General features: G+C 44.3%; 1 long non-coding RNA gene across 1 annotated transcript in view; it reads left to right on the forward strand.

Annotated features, from left to right (window-relative positions):
• The window catches only part of LOC121316364, a 79222-nt gene extending 57351 nt beyond the window's left edge, over positions 1-21871 (forward strand). Inside the window, exon 3 of the long non-coding RNA XR_005950382.1 lies at positions 21575-21871. This is a non-coding gene — a long non-coding RNA (uncharacterized LOC121316364). The remainder of the gene's footprint in view (positions 1-21574) is intronic.
• The last annotated feature ends 3085 nt before the right edge of the window (positions 21872-24956 follow it).

Consider the following 24956-nt stretch of genomic DNA (forward strand, 5'->3'; position numbering starts at 1 on the left):
GCTCAGTAATGGGTCTAATCACCCCAGCCTTTAGAATCTGCTCTGTAATGGGTCTAATCGCCCCGTCGTCCTTTAGAATCTGCTCTGTAATGGGTCTAATCGCCCTTGTCGTCCTTTAGAATCTGCTCTGTAATGGGTCTAATCGCCCCGTCGTCCTTTAGAATCTGCTCTGTAATGGGTCTAATCGCCCTGTCGTCCTTTAGAATCTGCTCTGTAATGGGTCTAATCGCCCTGTCGTCCTTTAGAATCTGCTCTGTAATGGGTCTAATCGCCCCGTCGTCCTTTAGAATCTGCTCTGTAATGGGTCTAATCCTTTAGAATCTGCTCTGTAATGGGTCTAATCGTCCCTTTAGAATCTGCTCTGTAATGGGTCTAATCGCCCCGTCGTCCTTTAGAATCTGCTCTGTAATGGGTCTAATCGCCCCGTCGTCCTTTAGAATCTGCTCTGTAATGGGTCTAATCGTCCTTTAGAATCTGCTCTGTAATGGGTCTAATCGCCCCGTCGTCCTTTAGAATCTGCTCTAATGTAATGGGTCTAATGGGTCTAATCGCCCTGTCCCTTTAGAATCTGCTCTGTAATGGGTCTAATCGCCCCGTCGTCCTTTAGAATCTGCTCTGTAATGGGTCTAATCGCCCCGTCGTCCTTTAGAATCTGCTCTGTAATGGGTCTAATCGCCCCGTCATCCTTTAGAATCTGCTCTGTAATGGGTCTAATCGTCCTTTAGAATCTGCTCTGTAATGGGTCAGAAAATTTCTGAAAATTGAGATATCTAACTGGTTTCTCATGTGTTATCAGAGCAAGTAACAATGGGCTAGAGATCAGGGTTTGCTTTGTTCATGTATTAGTTAGGGGAAGGAGGAAGTATCAAGCTGCTCTGTAATGGGTCTAATTGTCCATTAGAATCTGCCCTGTAATGGGTCTAATGATCCATTAGAATCTGCTCTGTAATGGGTCTAATCGTCCTTTAGAATCTGCTCTGTAATGGGTCTAATCGCCCCGTCGTCCTTTAGAATCTGCTCTGTAATGGGTCTAATCGTCCTTTAGAATCTGCTCTGTAATGGGTCTAATCGCCCCGTCGTCCTTTAGAATCTGCTCTGTAATGGGTCTAATCGCCCCGTCGTCCTTTAGAATCTGCTCTGTAATGGGTCTAATCGCCCCGTCGTCCTTTAGAATCTGCTCTGTAATGGGTCTAATCGCCCTAATCGTCCTTTAGAATCTGCTCTGTAATGGGTCTAATCGCCCCGTCGTCCTTTAGAATCTGCTCTGTAATGGGTCTAATCGCCCCGTCGTCCTTTAGAATCTGCTCTGTAATGGGTCTAATCGCCCCGTCGTCCTTTAGAATCTGCTCTGTAATGGGTCTAATCGTCCTTTAGAATCTGCTCTGTAATGGGTCTAATCGCCCCTTCGTCCTTTAAAATCTGCTCTGCTCCTTTAGAATCTGCTCTGTAATGGGTCTAATCGCCCCGTGTAATGGGTCTAATCGCCCCGTCGTCCTTTAGAATCTGCTCTGTAATGGGTCTAATCGCCCCGTCGTCCTTTAGAATCTGCTCTGTAATGGGTCTAATCGCCCTGTCGTCCTTTAGAATCTGCTCTGTAATGGGTCTAATCGCCCCGTCGTCCTTTAGAATCTGCTCTGTAATGGGTCTAATCGTCCTTTAGAATCTGCTCTGTAATGGGTCTAATCGTCCTTTAGAATCTGCTCTGTAATGGGTCTAGAGAATCTGCTCTGTAATGGGTCTAATCGCCCCGTCGTCCTTTAGAATCTGCTCTGTAATGGGTCTAATTGCCCCGTCGTCCTTTAGAATCTGCTCTGTAATGGGTCTAATGGGTCTAATGTCGTCCTTTAGAATCTGCTCTGTAATGGGTCTAATCGCCCCGTCGTCCTTTAGAATCTGCTCTGTAATGGGTCTAATCGTGTCGTCCTTTAGAATCTGCTCTGTAATGGGTCTAATCCCCTTTAGAATCTGCTCTGTAATGGGTCTAATCGTCCTTTAGAATCTGCTCTGTAATGGGTCTAATCGCCCCGTCGTCCTTTAGAATCTGCTCTGTAATGGGTCTAATCGTCCTTTAGAATCTGCTCTGTAATGGGTCTTTAGAATCTGCTCTGTAATGGGTCTAATCGCCCCGTCGTCCTTTAGAATCTGCTCTGTAATGGGTCTAATCGCCCCGTCGTCCTTTAGAATCTGCTCTGTAATGGGTCTAATTGCCCCGTCGTCCTTTAGAATCTGCTCTGTAATGGGTCTAATCGCCCCGTCGTCCTTTAGAATCTGCTCTGTAATGGGTCTAATCGCCCCGTCGTCCTTTAGAATCTGCTCTGTAATGGGTCTAATCGCCCCGTCGTCCTTTAGAATCTGCTCTGTAATGGGTCTAATCGCCCCGTCGTCCTTTAGAATCTGCTCTGTAATGGGTCTAATCGCCCCGTCGTCCTTTAGAATCTGCTCTGTAATGGGTCTAATCGTCGTCCTTTAGAATCTGCTCTGTAATGGGTCTAATCGTCCATTTTAGAATCTGCTCTGTAATGGGTCTAATCGCCCCGTCGTCCTTTAGAATCTGCTCTGTAATGGGTCTAATCGCCCCGTCGTCCTTTAGAATCTGCTCTGTAATGGGTCTAATCGCCCCGTCGTCCTTTAGAATCTGCTCTGTAATGGGTCTAATCGCCCCGTCCTTTAGAATCTGCTCTGTAATGGGTCTAATCGTCCTTTAGAATCCTCTGTAATGGGTCTAATCGCCCCGTCGTCCTTTAGAATCTGCTCTGTAATGGGTCTAATCGCTCTGTAATGGGTCTAATCGTCCTTTAGAATCTGCTCTGTAATGGGTCTAATCGCCCCGTCGTCCTTTAGAATCTGCTCTGTAATGGGTCTAATCGCCCCGTCGTCCTTTAGAATCTGCTCTGTAATGGGTCTAATCGCCCCGTCGTCCTTTAGAATCTGCTCTGTAATGGGTCTAATGGGTCTAATCGCGTCCCTTTAGAATCTGCTCTGTAATGGGTCTAATCGTCCTTTAGAATCTGCTCTGTAATGGGTCTAATCGCCCCGTCCCTCTGTAATGGGTCTAATCGCCCCGTCGTCCTTTAGAATCTGCTCTGTAATGGGTCTAATCGCCCTGTCGTCCTTTAGAATCTGCTCTGTAATGGGTCTAATCGTCCTTTAGAATCTGCTCTGTAATGTCTAATGGGTCTAATCTGCCCGTCTAATCGTCCTTTAGAATCTGCTCTGTAATGGGTCTAATCGTCGCTCATGTAATGGGTCTAGTCGCTCTGTAATGGGTCTAGAATCTGCTTTGTAATGGGTCTAATCACCCTGTCGTCCTTTAGAATCTGCTCTGTAATGGGTCTAATCGCCCCGTCGTCCTTTAGAATCTGCTCTGTAATGGGTCTAATCGCCCCGTCGTCCTTTAGAATCTGCTCTGTAATGGGTCTAATCCCCGTCCTTTAGAATCTGCTCTGTAATGGGTCTAATCGCCCTGTCGTCCTTTAGAATCTGCTCTGTAATGGGTCTAATCGCCCCGTCGTCCTTTAGAATCTGCTCTGTAATGGGTCTAATCGCCCCGTCGTCCTTTAGAATCTGCTCTGTAATGGGTCTAATCGGGTCCTTTAGATCTGCTCCTAATCGTCGTCCTTTAGAATCTGCTCTGTAATGGGTCTAATCGTCCCTTTAGAATCTGCTCTGTAATGGGTCTAATCGCCCCGTCGTCCTTTAGAATCTGCTCTGTAATGGGTCTAATCGCCCTGTCGTCCTTTAGAATCTGCTCTGTAATGGGTCTAATCGCCCCTGCTCAGTCGTCCTTTAGAATCTGCTCTGTAATGGGTCTAATGGGTCTAATCGCCCTGTCGTCCTTTAAAATCTGCTTTGTAATGGGTCTAATCGCCCTGTCGTCCTTTAAAATCTGCTCTATAATGGGTCTAATGAATCAGCTCTGTAATGGGTTTAATCGCCCTATCGTCCTTTAGAATCTGCTCTGTAATGGGTCTAATCATCCTTTAGAATCTGCTCTGTAATGGGTCTAATCGTCCCTGCTCTGTAATGGGTCTAATCGCCCTTTAGAATCTGCTCTGTAATGGGTCTAATCGCCCCGTCGTCCTTTAGAATCTGCTCTGTAATGGGTCTAATCGCCCCGTCGTCCTTTAGAATCTGCTCTGTAATGGGTCTGCTCTGTAATGGGTCTAATCCCCTGTCGTCCTTTAGAATCTGCTCTGTAATGGGTCTAATCGCCCCGTCGTCCTTTAGAATCTGCTCTGTAATGGGTCTAATCGCCCAGTCGTCCTTTAGAATCTGCTCTGTAATGGGTCTAATTGCCCCGTCGTCCTTTAGAATCTGCTCTGTAATGGGTCTAGAATCGCCCTGTAATCCTTTAGAATCTGCTCTGTAATGGGTCTAATCGCCCTTTCGTCCTTTAGAATCTGCTCTGTAATGGGTCTAATCGCCCCGTCATCCTTTAGAATCTGCTCTGTAATGGGTCTAATCGCCCCGTCGTCCTTTAGAATCTGCTCTGTAATGGGTCTAATCGTCCTTCGTCCTTTAGAATCTGCTCTGTAATGGGTCTAAAATTTCTGAAAATTGAGATATCCAACTTGTTCCTCATGTGTTATCAGAGCAAGTAACAATGGGCTAGAGATCAGGGTTTGCTTTGTTCATGTATTAGTTAGGGGAAGGAGGAAGTATCAAGCTGCTCTGTAATGGGTCTAATTGTCCATTAGAATCTGCTCTGTAATGGGTCTAATCGCCCCGTCGTCCTTTAGAATCTGCTCTGTAATGGGTCTAATCGTCCTTTAGAATCTGCTCTGTAATGGGTCTAATCGCCCCGTCGTCCTTTAGAATCTGCTAATCTGTAATCTGTCTAATGGGTCTAATCGCCCCGTCGTCCTTTAGAATCTGCTCTGTAATGGGTCTAATCGCCCTGTCCCTTTAGAATCTGCTCTGTAATGGGTCTAATCGCCCCGTCGTCCTTTAGAATCTGCTCTGTAATGGGTCTAATCGCCCCGTCGTCCTTTAGAATCTGCTCTGTAATGGGTCTAATCGTCCTTTAGAATCTGCTCTGTAATGGGTCTAATCGCCCCGTCGTCCTTTAGAATCTGCTCTGTAATGGGTCTAATCGTAATGGGTCTAATCGTCCTTTAGAATCTGCTCTGTAATGGGTCTAATCGTCCTTTAGAATCTGCCTTTAGAATCTCCTTTAGCTCTCTGTAATGGGTCTAATCGTCCCTTTAGAATCTGCTCTGTAATGGGTCTAATCGTCCTTTAGAATCTGCTCTGTAATGGGTCTAATCGTCCTTTAGAATCTGCTCTGTAATGGGTCTAATCGCCCCGTCGTCCTTTAGAATCTGCTCTGTAATGGGTCTAATCGCCCTCCTTTAGAATCTGCTCTGTAATGGGTCTAATCGCCCCGTCCCTTTAGAATCTGCTCTGTAATGGGTCTAATCGTCCTGTCGTCTTTAGAATCTGCTCTGTAATGGGTCTAATCGCCCCGTCCCTTTAGAATCTGCTCTGTAATGGGTCTAATCGCCCCGTCGTCCTTTAGAATCTGCTCTGTAATGGGTCTAATCGTCCCTGTTCTGTCTAATCGTCCTTTAGAATCTGCTCTGTAATGGGTCTAATCGTCCTTTAGAATCTGCTCTGTAATGGGTCTAATCGCCCTGTCGTCCTTTAGAATCTGCTCTGTAATGGGTCTAATCGCCCCGTCGTCCTTTAGAATCTGCTCTGTAATGGGTCTAATCGCCCTGTCGTCCTTTAGAATCTGCTCTGTAATGGGTCTAATCGCCCCTTTAGTCTGCTTTGTAATGGGTCTAATGGGTCTAATCGTCCTTTAGAATCTGCTCTGTAATGGGTCTAATCGCCCCGTCGTCCTTTAGAATCTGCTCTGTAATGGGTCTAATCGCCCCGTCGAATCTGCTTTAATGAATCTGCTCTGTAATGGGTCTAATCGCCCCGTCGTCCTTTAGAATCTGCTCTGTAATGGGTCTAATCGCCCCGTCCTTTAGAATCTGCTCTGTAATGGGTCTAATCCCGTCGTCCTTTAGAATCTGCTCTGTAATGGGTCTAATCGCCCTGTCGTCCTTTAGAATCTGCTTTGTAATGGGTCTAATCGCCCTGTCGTCCTTTAGAATCTGCTCTGTAATGGGTCTAATCGCCCTGTCGTCCTTTAGAATCTGCTCTGTAATGGGTCTAATCGCCCTCGTCGTCCTTTAGAATCTGCTCTGTAATGGGTCTAATCGCCCTGTCGTCCTTTAGAATCTGCTCTGTAATGGGTCTAATCGCCCCGTCGTCCTTTAGAATCTGCTCTGTAATGGGTCTAATCGCCCCGTCGTCCTTTAGAATCTGCTCTGTAATGGGTCTAATCGCCCCGTCCTTTAGAATCTGCTCTAATGGGTCTAATCCCCGTCGTCTTTAGAATCTGCTCTGTAATGGGTCTAATCGCCCCGTCGTCCTTTAGAATCTGCTCTGTAATGGGTCTAATCGCCCCGTCGTCCTTTAGAATCTGCTCTGTAATGGGTCTAATCGTCCTTTAGAATCTGTCGTAATTTAGAATCTGCTCTGTAATGGGTCTAATCGCCCCGTCGTCCTTTAGAATCTGCTCTTTAATGGGTCTAATTGCCCCGTCGTCCGTTAGAATCTGCTCTGTAATGGGTCTAATTGCCCCGTCGTCCTTTAGAATCTGCTCTGTAATGGGTCTAATCGCCCCGTCGTCCTTTAGAATCTGCTCTGTAATGGGTCTAATCGCCCCGTCGTCCTTTAGAATCTGCTCTGTAATGGGTCTAATCGCTCCTTTCCAGTTAGAATCTGCTCCACTAGAAAGAAGAAGCATTTCTGAGAATCTGCTCAGTAATGGGTCTAATCGCCATACAAAGTGGGCTTCTCTTTCGTCCACTTTAGAATCTGCTCTGTAATGGGTCTAATCGCCCCGTCGTCCTTTAGAATTTGACCACGCTCTTAATTTTTACACTGAAATCTTCTGGGATGAGAACCATCAATCTCACAAGTTTTTATTGATTGCCCCCTGTCTCTCCCACGTACTATCCTGACTGCATAATATATCTGAATCCTTCTGGTTCTGATTCCTCATTAACCCATCTCTTTTTTTTAATAAGAACTGCAACATGTGTTAAGTTGTACAAGACCAGTACAAAAAAGCATCAATTTTACATAGACTCTTGAAAATAATACAAGACGTTGCATTTGGGACCCTGCATTGGGGTTCTATCTTCATGTGACGAGTGGATGGCTATATGGAATCCTTTACAAGCAAACTGTGCCAGTGCTGTGCCAATTAGGGTCACTGTACCCTTTTCATATAGAAAATATAAGGATATTCATCTGTGTGTCTGTACAGCTGGGAGAAGTATGGAACGAGGCAACACTGAGCAGACCACCCTCATGCAAGAGATGTATTGAGTTTCCAAGAGCCTGCCTCTGACCAACATGGTAAGCACAGACATCTGCTCCCATAATGTCAGGTTTGGCTCTCAAGATGCTCAACGGAAGTATCTGGTTCCCTTGACAAGTTACAAGCTGGTTGTCCAGCAGGTGGCGTTGCAGTAAATAGTTAACAGGGTTGAGTATTGAAGCCAGGGAGCTGGATATAGATACAATGTCAGTTACATCCAAAATCAGCTCTTATTTTTCCATCTATGCCTCTGCACTGACTGTGATCAATTTAAATATTGGAAAATTTTACTCGCCAGAGCAATTGTGCCAGATATTTGCTTATAAGAAAACTTGCTGTGGGTTTATTAATAATTAAAGTATTATATATGTAATTCCACATGTTTTGTTTTTCAAAATACAAATATTTTGTATGGTACTGATGCTGTTCAGCCACTATTTGAATGAATCCTGAACAGATTCTATTTAAGACCCACCTTAGCTCGTCCAGATCCAAGTAGCCGATTAATCTCTTGAGGATCTGAAAGGATCACTAGGCAGCCCACTCCAGACCCTCCCTCCTCTCTGCACTCCCCAGTTCTGTAACGGGTCCCCCTCCTCGAATCATAAAGGATCACCAGGCAGCCCACTCCAGACCCTCCCTCCTCTCTGCACTCCCCAGTTCTGTAACAGGTCCCCCTCCTCGAATCATAAAGGATCACCAGGCAGCCCACTCCAGACCCTCCCTCCTCTCTGCACTCCCCAGTTCTGTAACAGGTCCCCCTCCTCGAATCATAAAGGATCACCAGGCAGCCCACTCCAGACCCTCCCTCCTCTCTGCACTCCCCAGTTCTGTAACAGGTCCCCCTCCTCGAATCATAAAGGATCACCAGGCAGCCCACTCCAGACCCTCCCTCCTCTCTGCACTCCCCAGTTCTGTAACAGGTCCCCCTCCTCGAATCATAAAGGAACATGACTAGGCAGCCCACTCCAGACCCTCCCCCCTTTCTGCACTCCCCAGTTCTGCAACGGGTCCCCCTCCTCGAATCATAAAGGATCACTAGGCAGCCCACTCCAGACCCTCCCTCCTCTCTGCACTCCCCAGTTCTGTAACAGGTCCCCCTCCTCGAATCATAAAGGAACATGACTAGGCAGCCCACTCCAGACCCTCCCCCCTCTCTGCACTCCCCAGTTCTGTAACAGGTCCCCCTCCTCGAATCATAAAGGAACATGACTAGGCAGCCCATTCCAGACCCTCCCCCCTTTCTGCACTCCCCAGTTCTGTAACAGGTCCCCCTCCTCGAATCATAAAGGATCACCAGGCAGCCCACTCCAGACCCTCCCTCCTCTCTGCACTCCCCAGTTCTGTAACAGGTCCCCCTCCTCGAATCATAAAGGATCACTAGGCAGCCCACTCCAGACCCTCCCCACTTACTGCACTCCCCAGTTCTGTAGCGTGTCCCGCTCCTCGAATTATAAAGGAACATTACTAGGCAGCCCACTCCAGACCCTCCCCACCCTCTGCAGTCCCGTTCTGTAACAGGTCCCCCTCCTCGAATCTTGTAATCATGCCTCCGGTCCATCCAGTCATTAGGTAATAGGTCACAAAAGATCCTGCTGTTTTGTAAGAAGCTGAAGCAGGAAGTGCAACAGCCGCTCTTGGAGAGTTCCTGCAGGATGCTCGCACTCTCAGACGTCACGAAGGAGCTGTGCGATGGCGTGGGGGAGTACAATATTGGGGGGGGTGGGGGTCGCGGGCCACACTAGGAAATCTCACGGAGAGCCAAGGCACTGTGGGCTGCAGCAGAGTGCATTCAAATCATATCAAATAAATAAACTTCTTTAGCACTAATGTCAATGATGTGTGTTCTTCAACAGCACAACCCTTCGTGTTGGGAACGTTTTTCTTAGCTTCACAATCTAACTCAGTCGTTGGGGGTGGGGGGGGGGGGGGGGGGGGGGGGAGTCATCTTGTCAATACTAGAGCAATTTCTTAGCTTCGAACGCCGAAGGAACTTGTCTGTCGTCATTCCTGACTCTGCCATAAGAACACCTGTTTATCTATTTAACTGTCCAGAACATTATCATAAATTATGATGAAGGCATGCTGGTTGTTTTAAATTAGCTGCCAATAGTCCCCCTCCTCCCATTTAAGAAATTTGAAAATACACTCGACAACCCCCTAATTAAAATAAATGAATTGCATCAAAACAAAGAGGAAAAATAAAATGTAACTGTGAACAGGGTGGGCATTGAGTCAGAATGCAAGCTGCAAATTTTACAATAGGAAATTCATTCGAATCTTAACTTTGTAAGTTATGAAGTGCAGAATCAGACGTTAGCTGTGTTGACCTTTAACAGCAGTGTGAAAATAGCCTGAAGGGTAAATGCTGCATGGTGGGAAGTACTGTGGCTTCTCCAGTTAACCCGGTACACTTGTAATACAATCAGGGACATGCAGTCTCTAAAAGCCAGCTGACAGGACCGGTGACTCCCCCCCTGGTGTAAGACAGTCTGTCTCCGACGCTTCTTCACCATTTCAAGCCCATCTCTCTGGGCCATCTTTTCCTGGATCAGTTCTTAATACTTTCCCCTTGTGTATTCACTGGACCACGTCAGTTAACACAGGGGAAGAAAATACCTTTTGAAATACAACAATATGCATTTGTTTTCAACAAAATTATTTTTCTTTTAAACCTGCTTTGTTCTTTAACCTCTGGTTGTGAATGACATTTTTTGCCTTGAATCTGCTCTGGATTCACAGCAAAAAGCGAACTGCACTTAATCCCAAGACCTCTAGCCACCCCCCCCCCAGTCCTAAAGGGACAGCGAACCGAGGCGCTAGCAGTTTATATCAACAGGGCAGAGGCCAGGAGGTCAGCAGGTCAGCACTAATGTCACAGCCTGCTGTGTTTGTTCAAACAGGGGCCCCCAAGTCACACGAATTAGCAAACAGGTTGCTGTTGTCGGTACAGAGGAGCCTGATGAACGGGGATCCCCTTTAAGAAAGGCCTGGTATTTAACCTCACACCCTGTTATCGTGTTCATCGCTAGCTCAGGAGGCAGAGCCATCACCTTTCACCCAAAAGGACACGGGGGGGAATTTTATCCTGGGGGATACCAGGGCATTCAGTTCCTCCCACATCACAAACAACTCTTGTTAAACTTCAGTTAATGTGCAGTACACTGGTGTGATACCAGAGCTGAGCCAGGCTTCACTCAGCTGCTCTATGAATATCATCCTTATCACAAACAAAGGTTAAAGCTACCGTTTGTGCCAAAAATACAAATATAAAACAACTTTACAGACTGATTTCACAGACCCTGAATATCTGCAAATCTTGGACTACCTTCACTATAGTAGCAAAAAAACCTAAAAAAGTCCTTGCCCACTCCGAAGTGAAATGTAGGTCTTTGACCTCTTAGATCAGGGGTGACAGTGTTCCCTGCTGAGTGACAAACTCAATAAGAGAGGAGTGCATTTACTCAGAGGCTGTCCTCCTCATTCATCTCATTAGTGTCTTCAGCACAACAGGGAGCTGCTTACTAACCAATTCCTAATGACTCGCTGACACACCTTGCTGTTCATAGAACATACTGAAGATGTTTAAAGCTACGATACTCGTTCATTATCATTGCCTCGAGACATTGGATCATCTCGCTTTCTGATTGCTGTCACCACTTCTATACCAGTGGTTCTCAAACCTTTTAAACCGCAGCCCCCTTCCTCTTATCTGTGGTACTCTTCTCATTGTCACAAGAGCTTGGATCTCTGCAATGTCTTCAGGTTCAATTATAGAATAGGGGCAATTCTACAGGCTTCTTGAGAAAGTTTTAAGCAGTCTGAAAAAAACACGAAAAATATCAACAGCAAAATGGGCCCCTGTGAGACTGCAGCAGCAGCTTCTTTAATTGTGGCCTGCAGAGTGTCTGATAAAAGCCAGTCTGGTGCTTGATTAAATTACAGCTGAAGACAGTTTATCAGAACCCTTATCTACACTCATGCAGGTCTGAGGTGTTGGACACTATAGAAACCAGACACACTTTCATTTAAGAATAGTTTAATAAATTGCTGTATTCTGTGGGGCACTGAAGCACCCAGAATACATCTAGTGCAGCACCATTCCGAGTGGAAGACTCTGTGTATAGTGTGCCATCTTTGAGAAGCAGCAACAAACCACACTGGTCATCAGCCAACAGGAATTCAGAAAATGAGTTTCAGCATTCCAGCTCCTTCTCTGTGTTCTACATTCTTTGAATCTCCGCCCACACCATGACCAGGACATTGCAGTGAAGGAGTTCCTCAGATATCCTGCCCACACCATGACCAGGACATTGCAGTGATGGAGTTCACCACATCTCCTGCCCACACCATGACCAGGACATTGCAGTGATGGAGTTCCTCAGATCTCCTGCCCACACCATGAGCAGGACATTGCAGTGACAGAGTTCCTCAGATCTCCTGCCCACACCATGACCAGGACATTGCAGTGATGGAGTTCACCACATCTCCTGCCCACACCATGACCAGGACATTGCAGTGATGGAGTTCCTCAGATCTCCTGCCCACACCATGAGCAGGACATTGCAGTGACAGAGTTCCTCAGATCTCCTGCCCACACCATGAGCAGGACATTCCAGTGATGGAGTTCCCTGCATCTCCTGCCCACACCATGACCAGGACATTCCAGTGATGGAGTTAAGAACATAAGAAAGTTTATAAACAAGGAGGAGGCCATTCGGTTCATCTTGCTCGTTTGGTCATTACTGGGGGGTTGGTTCCAGACCAACAATTCTCTGTGTAAAAAAGTGCCTCCTATTTTCTGTTCTGAACTCCCCTTTATCAAATCTCCATTTGTGACCCCTGGTCCTTGTTTCTTTTTTCAGGTCAAAAAAGTCCCTTGTGTTGACATTGTCAATATCTTTTAGAATTCTGAAAGCTTGAATCAGATCATCGCATAGTCTTCCTTGTTCAAGACTGAACAGATTCAATTCTTTAAGCCTGTCTGCAAAGGACATGACTTTTAAACCCAGAATAATTCTGGTCGCTCTTCTTTGCACTCTTTCTAGAGCAGCAATATCCTTTTTGTAGTGAGGTGACCAGAACTGAATACATTATTCTATTTGAGGTCTTACTAATGCATTGTAAATTTTTAACATTACTTCCCTTGATTTAAATTCAACACATTTCACTATATATCAAGCATCTTGTTGGCCTTTTTTATATAGCTTCCCCACATTGTCTAGATGAAGACATTTCTGAGTCAACATAAACTCCTAGGTCTTTTTCATAGATTCCTTCTTCAATTTCAGTATATCCCATATGGTATTTCTAATGCACATTTTAATTTCCTGTGTGTAGTACCTTACACTTTTCTTTATTAAATGTCATTTGCTATGTGTCTGCCCAGTCCTGAATGCTGTCTAGATCATTTTGAATGATCTGCTGCAATGGTGTTTGCCACCACTCTTATATTTGTGTCATCTGCAAATTTAACAAGTTTGCTTACTATATCAGAATCCAAGTCATTAATGTAGATTAGGAATAGCAGAGGACCTGCTACTGATCCCTGTGGTAATACACTGGTTACCTCGCACCATTTTGAAGTTTCTCCTCTATCAGAACTTTCTGTTTTCTACATATTAACCACTCCCTAATCCATGCGCCTGTATTGCCTTGACTCTCTACTGCGTTCATTTTGAGAATTAATCTTCTATGCAGGACTTTGTCAAAAGCTTTCTGGAAATTTAAATAAACCATGTCGTACGCTTTGCAGTTGTCCATGACCCTTTCCTAAAACCATGCTGACTTTCTCCCAGGATACTGTTACCCTACAGGTAATTTTCCATTTTGGATCTTACTATAGTTTCCATAAGTTTACATATAATAGAAGTCAGGCTTATTGGTCTGTAGTTACCTGGTTCGGTTTTGTCCCCCTTTTTGTGGATCGGTATTACATTTGCAATTCTCTAGACTGTTGGTACCACCCCTGTGTCAAGAGACTGTTGCATGATCTTTGTTAGTGGTTTGTAAATAATTTCTTTCATTTTTTTGAGTACTATCAGGAGAATCTCATCAGGGGATTTGTTTATTTTAAGAGCTCCTAGTCCCTTTAACACTTCTGTCTCTGTTATGCTAAAGTTATTTAAAACTGGATAGGAACAGGTCAATATGTGGGGCATGTTGTCCGCATCCTCCCTTGTAATCATTTAATATATTTGCTATTTTTTTTCTTCATCTATGATTTTTCCATTTGTATCTCTGAGACATTTAACTACCTCCTTGAATGTTCTCTTGTTGTTGCAATATTGGAAAAACTTATTGGAATTGGTTTTAACCCTGCTTGACAATGTTAATTTCTATCTCTCTCCTTTCTAACTTCCTTTGTGACTTGCATTTGCAGTTCCAAGTATTCTTTCTGCGTACTTTGTTCTTGTCCCCTTTAAACGTTCTGTAAAGTGCCTTTTTTCTCTGAAAAAAAGTTTATATATATATATATATATTTTCAATCTTCCTTAGTGCTGTGTGAGGATATTACTTCCAATATCTGGTGACCCGAGTTTTTAGGCCATCAACACAGAAATGGAATGTCAACAGTACTTCTAAAAATAAGACAAAAAAGCATCCACTATTACACCACAGTCAGCATGAACTGCAATCGAAATATATGTTGAAATACATGTATAAAAGCCTATACATGGATGACATGGAGCTGAGGCACACTGGGGTGTATAAAGGCATATATAGGGCTATAAGGTTACTGCAGTTGTGAGAAGGCGTTCATATTTACGGAGAGCTAGTTAGCAGCAGTGAGTCTTGTCAACACGTACAGTGACAGTTTTACTGGGGTTTTTCAAGCAGTTAATAAAATGCTTTGTGGGCAGGTTCCACTGAAACAGCAGCCCTTTAAAGAAATGTTGTTCGGCATTCAGAAAGCAGCAGACTGCAATTTCAAAGCCCTCACACAGCAGCTGCTGGCAACGAGCTTCACTACCAGCTTCTGCACTTGAGCTGATCGCTTCACTGCCTCAAGGACTGAGGCTTGAGAAACTGCAGGTCTACACACTGCAATGCATTCAGTCAACCTACCTACACCATACCTTCCATTAAGTCCCACACAGGATTATCATGTTTACCTTTCAAAATGGACCTCCAACGCTGGTGTGTGTTAACAGCGGCTCACACTATTTCCAAATAAAGTGTGGGCTACAAGGTTGCTGTTTTAATGGTAGATTAATTGCAAAATGAGACATCAGCCTGAATTCTGCTACAGCAGTTCATTGGTGACACATAACTTATGACATACTTGAAATGGAGAGATTCGGGTCAAACTGCCACTTCCCCTCCACCACAGAATCTTTAAACCACTGGAGCTGCACACACCAGCATCAATCAGTCCTGGTGCTTCACATGCAGTCTCCCACATTTACTGCATACATATTGTCACTGTGCTTAGTTATTGACAGACAATTGCTTTATAGCTGGTTAGATGTTAGTGCAGTAAAAGTGGAAGTGCATTAACCCTAACCCTCTTTTAACAGTGGAGTGCGTTAACCTTAACCCTCTTCTCTTTAAACAGTGGAGTGCATTAACCTTAACCCTCTTTAAACAGTGGAGTGCATTAACCCTCTTTAAACAGTGGAGTGCATTAACCTTAACCCTCTTTAAACAGTGGAGTGCATTAGCCCTAACCCTCTTCTCTTTTAACAGTGGAGTGCATTATCCCTAACCCTCTTCTCTTTTAACAGTGGAGTGCATTATCCCTCTTCTCTTTAAACAGTGGAGTGCATTATCCCTAACCCTCTTCTCTTTTAACAGTGGAGTGCATTATCCCTCTTCTCTTTAAACAGTGGAGTGCATTATCCCTAACCCTCTTCTCTTTTAACAGTGGAGTGCATTATCCCTCTTCTCTTTAAACAGTGGAGTGCATTATCCCTCTTTAAACAGTGGAGTGCATTATCCCTCTTCTCTTTTCCTTGCAGCACCAGGCTTCACTTTTGTTTCTGGATTAATTGCACACTGAGAAGTTCCTGCAACAATGTACAAAGTATGAAGTAATGCAGCACCAGCAGGGTGCAAATCAGATTACAACTGGACTTCAGCTGCATTCATACCAGAGCTGGGATCAACAGGAGAGGTTTCCATGTTAAGATATTTCTGTTACTGTTAAAGGGTGACACAATTTAAAAAAAAAAAATTCAATGTGAACAAAGTTTTCCCTAACTTGCAATATATTTTTAAACACATATTCCAACATGGGAGAGTGTGCCTCAGTTGGTACAGTTATACCTCTTTTACCCTGGCCTGGGACCTTCACAGGTAGACTGCTTTCACGCTGGAAATATACCCGACCCAAACTAACCCATACCGTGAAACTCTGGCCGATAACATACCTGAATCTGGCTCGGGGGCCGAAGCAGACCATGGGCGGGATTATTGACTCTCGTCATGACGCTGGTGCATCTTGTCTGCCGCATCTGTAACCTTATTGCTTTTGCTTTTATTTTATATGTTTAAGTTTATTTTTTCAGTGTATACTGTCGTTGAAGTTGTCTTTTCACAGATTAACAACTGTAAAACTAAAGTATTACAGATTTGTACAGTACTTTTTCCACTAAATGTGAATCTCCATACATTAACAGTTGGTAATTATTTGAGTGTGAGTCAATGTTTTGATTTAACTTGGGCCCTTCTGATAATTGAACAGAAATAATGAAACTCCTTTATCTTATGTTAGATAAGACATCTGGCTTTAATGTCACTTTATAAAGAAGTTAATCGTAAATAAAATAACACGAAAACGAAGGACCGTCTTTGTATAGAGCTATAATAATCAACAAATTCAAGCATAACTTCATGGTTATTTTATTATTATTACTAATTAAAGATCATACTGCATGCAAATATTTGAATGACAAAGCATGAGGGAAAAAAAAAAAACACACATTCTCTTTAATGCCACAGGCCTCCTCTCTATTCTCGGCGAGTTCATTACGTTTGACGTCATTCAGTCGGCTCAGCTCTTTAGTGTAAAAGCAACTCAAGGTACTTGAGCCGTACCAGGCTGGCTGGACTCGGCACCGGCTCGGCTTGGGTGTGCCAGTGCAAAAGGGGCATTAGTATCGTTCAAGGGCATTCCAAAAACAAACAATAATACATGCTTGCCTTGGAAATTTTAGTTCTGATTGCAGTTACAATGGGTTCAGGTAAATATCCTGCATTACCTTGGAAAGACGAGGAACAGCTTTGATCACTGATGTGTGCAAGAGTGCAAGCGAACCCCCTGTTTATTTGAATTAGTTATTCCTGTCATTCAAAAAGAAGCTCCTGATGGCCTTTTATTGTGGAATCGTCCCCTTCTCAGCTCGCAGTCTGGGATTGCTGTGGAATCGTCCCATTCTCACCTCGCAGTCAGGGGTTGCTGTGGAATCGTCCCGTTCTCACCTCGCAGTCAGGGGTTGCTGTGGAATCGTCCCGTTCTCACCTCGCAGTCAGGGGTTGCTGTGGAATCGTCCCGTTCTCACCTCGCAGTCAGGGGTTGCTGTGGAATCGTCCCGTTCTCACCTCGCAGTCAGGGGTTGCTGTGGAATCGTCCCGTTCTCACCTCGCAGTCAGGGGTTGCTGTGGAATCGTCCCGTTCTCACCTCGCAGTCAGGGGTTGCTGTGGAATCGTCCCGTTCTCACCTCGCAGTCAGGGGTTGCTGTGGAATCGTCCCGTTCTCACCTCGCAGTCAGGGGTTGCTGTGGAATCGTCCCGTTCTCACCTCGCAGTCAGGGGTTGCTGTGGAATCGTCCCGTTCTCACCTCGCAGTCAGGGGTTGCTGTGGAATCGTCCCGTTCTCACCTCGCAGTCAGGGGTTGCTGTGGAATCGTCCCGTTCTCACCTCGCAGTCAGGGGTTGCTGTGGAATCGTCCCGTTCTCACCTCGCAGTCAGGGGTTGCTGTGGAATCGTCCCGTTCTCACCTCGCAGTCAGGGGTTGCTGTGGAATCGTCCCGTTCTCACCTCGCAGTCAGGGGTTGCTGTGGAATCGTCCCGTTCTCACCTCGCAGTCAGGGGTTGCTGTGGAATCGTCCCGTTCTCACCTCGCAGTCAGGGGTTGCTGTGGAATCGTCCCGTTCTCACCTCGCAGTCAGGGGTTGCTGTGGAATCGTCCCGTTCTCACCTCGCAGTCAGGGGTTGCTGTGGAATCGTCCCGTTCTCACCTCAATCAGGGATTGCTGTGGACCCTCGTTCTGCTCGGGGCAGGAAGGTCTGACTAAATGGTTTTCAATCCCTCCGTTAAAGTGATGCGTTGAAATGGGGATATCCTGAAAACTTCTTGTAAATTCCGATCACAGAAGAGACACACACAACCTCTTTGATGTTTTTCTAATAAAAACTCATTTTGGGAGGGACACTTTCCACAATAGCAGGATTCACTATAAAGATCCCTCCTACTCTGAAATAGAGAGAGAGGACACTTTCCATAATAGCAGGATTCACTATAAAGATCCCTCCTACTCTGAAATAGAGAGAGAGGACACTTTCCACAATAGCAGGATTCACTATAAAGATCCCTCCTACTCTGAAATAGAGAGAGAGGACACTCTTCATAATAGCAGGATTCACTATAAAGATCCCTCCTACTCTGAAATAGAGAGAGAGGACACTTTCCATAATAGCAGGATTCACTATAAAGATCCCTCCTACTCTGAAATAGAGAAACAAAAAGCACAATTTTATTTTTCATTTTAAAACTAAATAAACAAGCCTGCAGTGTAATTTGAACTTTAACATTTCAAGGAAATGCGACCAACTGAAGTGGATTATTTTTGGTAACAGCATTTTAAACAATTCACTCTGACAAAATCCATCATAGTCTTTTGTTTCAGTGAAGCAAAATATGTTTGCTGGGCTTTAAGTAACCCTCTTTTATTTACAGAATCGGCATTCTTCTGCTGTTCATACCAAGAAATGAACCCACGCATCTGTAGCACTGCTGTGTTGACGTCTGCTCCGCAGGAGCTAGACTGACGCATGCACCTGCGTGCGTGTGATAATGTACCGCCAGGGAGCCGGATAAATGAGGTTTTACTGTATTTAAAACGGCAATGAAAAACATCAGTTTATAAGTAATGGAAACAGATCATTGTAAATGCAGTAAGGAGAGTAATAAACTGGTGCAAACAATTTAACAAGAATACTGGATTGTAAATAAATATCAAACTATAAAGAGAATCGAAAAATAGATAAACATGGTTTTTATGCTGGACTGTTTTTTTTTTTTGATGATAATAATAATAATAATAATAATAATAATAATAATAATAATAATAATAATAACCTAAATTAGGTGGACGCAGTAATTGTACCGTATCAATTAAAATGTGATTAAAACCAAGATTAATCTCGATTCATTTTTTTCTAAATCGCTCGACAGCCCTAAAACAAACAATAAAAGAAAAAAAAAAACGCTTTGAGATTTGAGAAACAGTTTGAATAAACTTGAGTCTTAAAGTATAAAATTTGGTTTTGTTTTTGTTTAAATGGATTTACAGTTTACGGAATTTAACATGACTAAGCTACACATTGCCAAGATAAGAATCAAACTGCTCGAAATAATCTCAGCACAAAAAACATGAACCAGTACTTATCTTAATTAACGACACAGAGAAATAAACACTCCTTTCAAACAAGTGAAAACGTTTAAAATAACCATCTGGTGATTTACTTTGCAAACTGCACCCATTAAATAAGAGAACTTGAAACTATCAAGTAGTTAAGTCAATATTGGAATGAGACGCACTGTGCACACAAGGCCGGCTATAATAACGGTCTCTGTCACCTCCAACGTGGTTTATTTAGTTTCATTTGGGTTTACTGTAAACGTTGTTTTAATGTTCTGGCTGCCTACATTTTTCACAAAATCATTTTTTATTCAAAATAAAAAGGGTATTAGGTTTCCTACCTTTGTTACACACCGTTTTGCCGCCGTGGTTTTCATGTAGGTTCGCAGATCAGCATAGTAAAATACTTTGCTAAATTGTTAAGTTTATGCAAACATATAGAGAATCATTTATTCGATTCAAAAGTACAGGCCAGATGTACTACTAGAGTGCAGCAGTGAAAAAGTGCAAACGTATTTCTAGTGTAGCAGAATACATACTAATTAGTGTTATCAATTCGATACTATATAAAATGCTAATTTGCTCGTGTATCAAAAGAGGGGGACGACACTCTAATTGACTATTCAAATCTTAAACAATAGAATCAGCGAACCCAATCAGATCACAGTGGCACCGACAGAGTTTATTAACACGTGTTTACACGGGAGATAACGAGAACGAAACACACACACACACACACACACACACACACACACAAGGAACTCAGGAAGACAAATAATCCGCAAGCGATTGACAGTTTACTTCCCCACTTAGCTGCTAATGGTAATTTAATTGCACCGTTTTCAATACCGTCCATATTTGAATAATGCGCTGGTCCATTATTCGGCTGCTGGTATCAAATTAATAGTGAGAATCAGACCAGAATCACATTCACCACCATGCCAGACATTAAAACCGTAATAAAAAACAACAACAAAAAAAAAAACGATATCAAACCGGTTCAAGTTTTATTGAAAAAAATTAAAAATGAAAATGTTTTGCATAGAAATGCTAATCCGTGCTGGGAATGGTTTGAAGTGGATTTCCTCACACCTCAGCTGCTTTGTTAGGCTGCAGTGAGGAGTATGATTTGTTTATGTTATATTCCACAGGCAGCAATCCACTATCACATGATTTGAAGTAGCAGAAACTTGTCATGAATAGCGTGATGTCTGAAATATCCGCTCAATACAAAATATACATGATCAAATACCTTGAACAGAAGAAAGGGGTGTCAAAGCTAACAAGAGGGGAGGAAAGAAAACTTTATAAAACTGCTATAAATTGATAACAAAAAAATCCCTAAGGAAACAACAAGCAAAACGACAACACAAGCAGTTTGACATCTTGTTGTGTGTCAATGTGTGCAGTGCCCTTTCTTCGTACACTATCCATCTACCTTTATGACATGGTTTTAGAACAATGTGTATTTCATGTCTGTTTTTTCCTAATGAAAGGGAGCTGCCCTGGCATTCAGGGCAGTGCGCCCCCCAGCCCTGGCACTGCAGAGACACGGGCACCATGAATATTCAAGGAAGTGCACCCCCCAGCCCTGGCACTGCAGAGACACGGGCACCATGAATGTTCAGGGCAGTGCGCCCCCCAGCCCTGGCACTGCAGAGGCACAGGCACCATGAATATTCACGACAGTGCGTCCCCCAGCCCTGGCACTGCAGAGGCACGGGCACCATGAATATTCAAGGCAGTGCGTCCCCCAGCCCTGGCACTGCAGAGGCACGGGCACCATGAATATTCAGGGCAGTGCACCCCCCAGCCCTGGCACTGCAGAGGCACGGGCACCATGAATATTCAGGGCAGTGCACCCCCCAGCCCTGGCACTGCAGAGGCACGGGCACCATGAATATTCAGGGCAGTGCGCCCCCCAGCCCTGGCACTGCAGAGGCACGGGCACCATGAATATTCAGGGCAGTGCTCCCCCCAGCCCTGGCACTGCAGAGGCACGGGCACCATGAATATTCAGGGCAGTGCTCCCCCCAGCCCTGATACTGCAGAGGCACGGGCACCATGAATATTCAGGGCAGTGCTCCCCCCAGCCCTGATACTGCAGAGGCACGGGCACCATGAATATTCAGGGCAGTGCGCCCCCCAGTCCTGGCACTGCAGAGACACGGGCACCATAAATATTCAAGGCAGTGCGCCCCCCAGCCCTGGCACTGCAGAGACACGGGCACCATGAATCACCTCTCAAACCAGGAACCGATAGCGGTGCCGAGACCCACACTGAATACAGTGAGTATTCCATTTCAGCAAGTTTCTGCAAGCTCCCCACAACCCTCTGCTAAATAGCAGTATTGTAGACTAGAGTACAGACACACGCACACGTACGCACACGCACACACACGCACATGCACACACATGCACATGCACACACACACACACACTCCGCTCGAGTGCTCCAGAATCACACTGTAAGTACCTATAGGCTCAGGCCCACGGCCGCTCCTGTTAAGTATGTGTAACATTTTGGTACCGGTTTCCTGTGTAGAGCCTGGAAGCAGGTTAGGGTTAGGATTATGGTTAAAACACCTTTTTATTTTTGCCCACAGGCGTTGTACCAGTTCCACCTGTAAAACATGACCTGGATTAATGATAGGAGTGGAGCGGTCCAGTTTCACCTGTACAACATGACCTGGATTAGTAAGAGAAGCGGAGTGGTCGAGTTCCACCTGTAAAACATGACCTAGATTAGTGATAAGAGCAGAGTGGTCCAGTTCCACTTGTAAAACATGACCTGAATAGTGAAGAAGCAAAGCGGTCCAGTTCCACCTGTAAAACATGACCTGAATTAGTGAGGCACGGGCTACCTGGACTCAGGTAACTCCTTCACTATGATCAATTATTTCATGTATAAATAAACATGAATATGTTTTATTTCGGAAATTATTGGGTAAATTGTTTTTATTGTACTATACAAAATAAAGTCTTTATAACCCATTAAACAATCTTCTTGTAGTTCAGAGTACCCATCAATGGACCAGTCTTCTTGTAGTTCAGAGTACCCATCAATGGACCAGCCTTCTTGTAGTTCAGAGTACCCATCAATGGACCAGTCTTCTTGTAGTTCAGAGTACCCATCAATGGACCAGTCTTCTTGTAGTTCAGAGTACCCATCAATGGACCAGTCTTCTTGTAGTTCAGAGTACCCATCAATGGACCAGTCTTCTTGTAGTTCAGAGTACCCATCAATGGACCAGTCTTCTTGTAGTTCAGAGTACCCATCAATGGACCAGTCTTCTTGTAGTTCAGAGTACCCATCAATGGACCAGTCTTCTTGTAGTTCAGAGTACCCATCAATGGACCAGTCTTCTTGTAGTTCAGAGTACCCATCAATGGACTAATCTTCTTGTAGTTCAGAGTACCCATCAATGGACCAGTCTTCTTGTAGTTCAGAGTACCCATCAATGGACCAGTCTTCTTGTAGTTCAGAGTACCCATCAATGGACCAGTCTTCTTGTAGTTCAGAGTACCCATCAATGGACCAGTCTTCTTGTAGTTCAGAGTACCCATCAATGGACTAATCTTCTTGTAGTTCAGAGTACCCATCAATGGACCAGTCTTCTTGTAGTTCAGAGTACCCATCAATGGACCAGTCTTTTTGTAGTTCAGAGTACCCATCAATGGACCAGTCTTCTTGTAGTTCAGAGTACCCATCAATGGACCAGTCTTCTTGTAGTTCAGAGTACCCATCAATGGACTAATCTTCTTGTAGTTCCTTGCAAATGTAATCAGTCTAATATTTCATGTAGACATGTCTGTTTAGACAACATTTGTAAACCTCACAACTCTTGACTATACTGGACTATGTGGCACCCAATTGTACCATTACTTGCATCATCTTGTACTTGCACTGAACTGCTCCATATTTCACTGTATTCTACTACTGCTCTTAATTTTCTATATCTTGTACTTACTGTATTCTTTATTATGCTCTTGTTTGAATTTGATCTTATTTTCTACTGATTTTACTGTATTTTATAACTGCTCTTATTGTGATATGTGCAATATTTTGCAATGTGATATTTTGTAACAACTGTAAGTTGCCCTGGATAAGAGCATCTGCTAATAAATAAATACATAATAATAATAATAATAATAATAATAATAATAATAATAATAATATAATAATGTACATGGCTCCTGTTTGAGCTCCTCGAGTCTAACCTCATACATGCATCTCAGATCAAGCAATGCACAATTAGTACAGCAAACTGCTTTACACGGCCTTTACTTACACAGAGTGTGTCAATCCGGGTGGAAACCCAAGCAGACCACTTCTGATCCCCAATCTAAAGTTCTCTGTTCCGGCCCACACTTTTATCTGAGCTGGGATCAGACCCCTGTGCTCAACAAGATATCTTGTTCAGTCTCGACATTGACAGAGAGTCTCTGTCTCCAGGGAGAGCCCGCCCCCCTGATGTCTCAATCCGACACCAGCATGTAAATCTCTCTCTCCGACATCTCCACTTATCAGGCCGCTTCCTGCGGAGCTTGGAGCCTGCTCTCTGATCACACAAGATCCGCTGACTAGCACTCACTGCACAGCACAGCAGAACTGCTCTGAATGAGTAGCACTCACTGCACAGCGCAGCAGACCTGCTCTGAATGAATAAGAACATAAGAACATAAGAACATAAGAAAGTTTACAAACGAGAGGAGGCCATTCGGCCCATCTTGCTCGTTTGGTTGTTGGTAGCTTATTGATCCCAGAATCTCATCAAACAGCTTCTTGAAGGATCCCAGGGTGTCAGCTTCAACAACATTACCGGGGAGTTGATTCCAGTACTCACTGCACAGCACATTTACATGGAGATGAGTGAATAAAACAAACCAAAAGCCAGAAACCACGGCACCAGGACTTAAACTTAAAACAATTTACAGACATAGAAAAATAAGAAAATAATAAATATAAAAAACTAAACATTTGCATGAACCTGCAAAACCTACTGGGTCCTACTTTTATTCACACTCAGACATTCAGTCCAGCCTCTTCCACCAAAACATTAGCACCCCTGTCTGGTCTATACTGACTATGTTTCTACTGCCCCAGTGCTAGCCCCTCTCTAGAGCTGCACCACTTTCACAGGAATGACCCTGTGATAGGAGAAAATGGTTGTGTTGTGATCCAGCCTCCCAATAACGGAGGGTGCTGGGCCAGTACAAGGGTTCTTGCACAGAGATCACGTGACCGTGATGCACGTCACGTTTCTACGGGATGCCATCTTTGTGTGGGGCAACAGTATGGGAATGCTAACTCCGTGAACTGAGGTCAAGTGTATTAAGAACATCTGAGGCTAGTAGACTGGGGTTCCACTGATCTCAGGGGCGGGGTTTCGAGTACAAAGGGGACTGCATTGTTGTGCTCAAGGCTGGTTCTCGAACTTCATAGAGAAGACAGGAGGAGTTGGGAAGCAAGGAGGGACATTTTTAACATGTGTTTTTGTAATTTCAGCATACTCAGAGGAATATTGATACACTAAACCTACCAAGCTATAGTGGACCCGTGGAGGCTGGGATCCGTGACATTCACTTTCTATAACACTTGTTTTCCTCACCCCAGATCCTCCACCTTTTTGCCATTTAGTTTTGTTAATGAAACACCTTACCTGGGTTTTACACTTCTGTTGTCCCAGTAAGCACTGTTTCTGGGGTTGGGGTATGTAGCATTTAAGCCGGTTGTAAGTTTAGTGTTTAATATCACGTTATTTTCTAGGGGATTAGGGACTGGTGAGAAAACACTGTCAGTCTTTCTCACACGTAGTCTTTAAGTTATATAAGGCTGCTTCTTTTTCCACACCTGAATAGTTATTCTGTTTTGCTCACGACCACACTTAGAGCTGGTGACATTGAACTGGAGGAGAGATCTGCGTGTGGAGTGGACTGTACATCATCTTCGAGGATCAGGACATCTTAAATGTGCTTGAAGACTAA

Source organism: Polyodon spathula, chromosome 5 (assembly GCF_017654505.1).
Source record: "Polyodon spathula isolate WHYD16114869_AA chromosome 5, ASM1765450v1, whole genome shotgun sequence".
NCBI classification, from domain to species: Eukaryota; Metazoa; Chordata; class Actinopteri; order Acipenseriformes; family Polyodontidae; genus Polyodon; species Polyodon spathula.